The sequence below is a fragment of the Coffea eugenioides genome, chromosome 8 (assembly GCF_003713205.1).
Source record: "Coffea eugenioides isolate CCC68of chromosome 8, Ceug_1.0, whole genome shotgun sequence".
Classification (NCBI taxonomy): domain Eukaryota; kingdom Viridiplantae; phylum Streptophyta; class Magnoliopsida; order Gentianales; family Rubiaceae; genus Coffea; species Coffea eugenioides.
The window spans coordinates 32,720,416-32,723,776 of record NC_040042.1 but is presented as its reverse complement, the minus strand read 5'-3'; the positions used below and the strand labels follow the sequence as shown (position 1 = coordinate 32,723,776).

Below are 3,361 nucleotides of genomic sequence, written 5' to 3'. Positions count from 1 at the left end.
GAGTTCCCGGGAGTTGACCCGCTGGAGATCATTGCTACATGGCTAACTCTTTAATATAAGAATCAACAATGGGATAAACATTTTAGAATTAGAAATACTCCACCACAAGTTTCATTGTTCAATTTGACTTACTTTTGGTTCAGTTGTTGGTGTATCGTACACATATGTTCCCATGTAGCTTCATAACATCTTAAGCTGTCTAGGCTGTCGGGTTCTAAGAAAAACAAAATATTTTGGCTACAAAATAGTTTGAATGCTAAGCAATGGAATGTAATATGAAATTACAAATTGTTGCAATGGTCCCTAACATTTTTTCAATTTAAAGATTGATTGTTTGAAGGAGTATCAGTCGAGAGGCAATTATTAATAGTTATATTTGCTTTGACATTGCAATTTAGGGACTACACTAAAAAAAAACTAAAATTTCTAATGCATTTCATAGAATTTTTTGTAATTGAGGATCAGCAATTGCAAATTTTTGTGGTAGGTTCTTAAATAAAGTAATAACCTTTTAATAAACTGATTAATCAACTAAGAATATGAGAAGTTTTGCCAAAATGTAATAAAGTTTATCAAACATGGTAAGTGTTGCTAAAATATTGGTACTTTTTACTAATAAAGGAATAACTTTTTTCTGTTAAGAGTCGTAGGACTCTGTGATCCTGGGATTTGTAAGTCAATTAACATGATTTTGAACGTCTCCTTAAGAAACTACTAAGATTGTCTTCCAAAAAATTGGCAAGTCTTGCTAAAAAGGTAGGTTTAGTAATGTTTGCTTAAAAATGTGATCACTGTTGTTAAAGAAATTGTTAATTTGCTAACAAAGTATTAAATTGTTTCTTAAAGTTAGTGATGTTCCATACATATAGTCAAGATTCAATGTTGAATTTATGAAACTTGAACGAATACATAGTTTAAACCTAGACAATGATAAAAGCTATATTATTTTAGTGTGACTTAACGAATAGGTTATTACAAAGATCTGCATCATAGGATTTTCCTACAATGCAGGATATCCATTTTCCAAATTTCATTGTTCTTCATGTTTATTTGTCATCATTTTTGAAGTTTTCAACCAAGAAAGAACAACGGCTTAAGTCACCTTATGCGATCTAAATTAACAAAGGACACTATCTTACCTCTTTCTTTATCATTAAACTATGGTCAATAGACAATCTTCACCTTATGCAATCAGCAACCACTTACAGCATTGAAACTGGCAACTAAATCACATAAGAACTCTTGAGAAATGCTTATTCTTTTTTTTTTTTTCAGGAACTCGTGACAAATGTAATCGAAAAACTGAAATTTTAGAATATAATTATAACCTTAGCAAATTTATTACCCACGAGATGAATAATTCCTTGTCTAGCATCATTCATTCCAGGAAGGATAATATGCAGGGGCAACCAGGTAAAGGTCATTTTTCCTTCCTACTGTTATTCCAATACTTTCATCCATGTCTAGATCATCAACCTTCATTCCATCAGGAAGTCCCCAGTCAAAATGGTAGAGCAAATGAGCTAAGGGAAGCTCAACATTGACTAGACCAAATGTTATGGCTGGGCACATCCTCTTGCCCGTCCCAAATGGAATATATTCAAACTGATAGCCAGTGTACTCGACTGATTTTTGCTCGAATCTCTCTAGTTTGAAGCTTTCTGAATCATCCCAATAAATAGGATTTCTCCCCATTGCCCAGACATTAACAAGAATGGGTATCATATACCCTTTGACATCGCGGTTTAATTTCCTTGTTTGATCTTGGGATTAAAGGAACAGGTGGATGCAGCCTTAGAGTTTCTTTAACCACCATCTTCAGGTAGGTCAGTTTTTGAATATCCTCCTCCTCAATGGTCTTCTTTCCCTTGCAAACTTGTCTCACTTCTGCTTGTACCTTGGCCATTACCTTCGGATTCTTCATCAATTCTGACATAGCCCATTCAGTTACTATTGATGTAGTGTCTGTTCCGGTATTGAATATATCCTGCATGTATGCAATAGATTATTTACAAATACTTTACAAGAAAACAAGCAAGAAGGTAATAATGTAGAATCTGTATTGCCACGTACGAAGTACAGCTTTGATTTTTTGGCTTGTGATGGGAATCTGAAGGCTTCCATTTTCCTGTTGTCTTAAAAGAACGTCAATAAGATCTTCATCTCCTGATTCAGCATTGCCCTTTTTTCCAGATTCATGGTTCACTTTGTGCTGATTGATCACATCATCTAGAATGGCATCTATTTTATGGTGCATTGTGAGCAATTCGCCTTTTATTCCGCTGATAATAGGAAGTATTTTCAAGGAGGCGAAAAAATCAGCAGCAACAAAGCCACCCGCTAAGGTGACTGACTTCTTCAAAAACTCGATCATTGTTTCATTGTTCTTCAATATTCCCCCAAAAGCTGCTCGACAGGTCGACAGGTCATTGAACTTTGTTGGGAAAGGGGTACCAGTATAGGCACAAAATATTAGAGTTAGCCCAGAATAAATTTCTCTTTCCCCAAGTACCAGTTAAAATAGGAATAAACCAAATCACCAAGTAATAATACCAGCAGTGATAATAAAATGCAAGGAAAAATAAAAGGCACAGGACACCAAGATTTTTACGTGGAAAACCCAAATTGGGAAAAACCACGGGACCTAGTCCAGTCAAAAAATCTCCACTATCACAATAATGGGAATACACAGATCTATCCGAAATATTCGGATGACAATAATATCACCAATACCAACCAAGCCAATCTGCTACAAAATCACCCCCCAAAAACTACAACTGTCAAAGAAGTGGGTTTGGAAAGGTGTTACCAAACGAAGAGGAAATTTGAAATCTGAACAGATAGATGAGTAGAGCTTGTCGAGAGGATCACGTGTATAAAGTTTCGTCTCAATCGGGTTTTGAATCGCCCTCCAATCAAGATCTTGAAGTCTCTCTCTCTAGCCTTTCTCTCTTTTCGTCTCACTCAAAAAGAATGCCGGCTGGCTCTTTTTCTTTTTGTCGCACAAGCACTGAAGAAAGCATTACATCTTGCGGCTGCCATTTTCTCTTTTTAAGCTTGAGAAACCCTCAAGCTTTGTACATGTGGGTTGGCCCACAAATGGGCTGGCCCACCCAACAATCTCCCCCTCCAGCTCATTTGGGGGGCTCCACCAAACCTGCTTCTTGTCTACAAAATAAAAATTTCTCCTTAGGCAATGCCTTGGTAAACATGTCAGCACCATTATCATCTGTATGCACTTTCTCAAGTGTTAACAACTTGGAATCCTGTACTTCCCGAATCCAATGATATCTCACATCAATGTGTTTGGATCGAGAGTGAAATGTGGAGTTCTTACACAAATGAATAGAGCTCTGACTGT

The 3,361-nt window shown here is 36.3% G+C and overlaps 1 pseudogene; it reads right to left on the bottom strand.

The window, feature by feature from the left end:
- Positions 1-1,374: 1,374 nt before the first annotated feature.
- On the bottom strand, positions 1,375-2,374 carry LOC113780573 (annotated as a pseudogene).
- Positions 2,375-3,361: the final 987 nt, after the last annotated feature.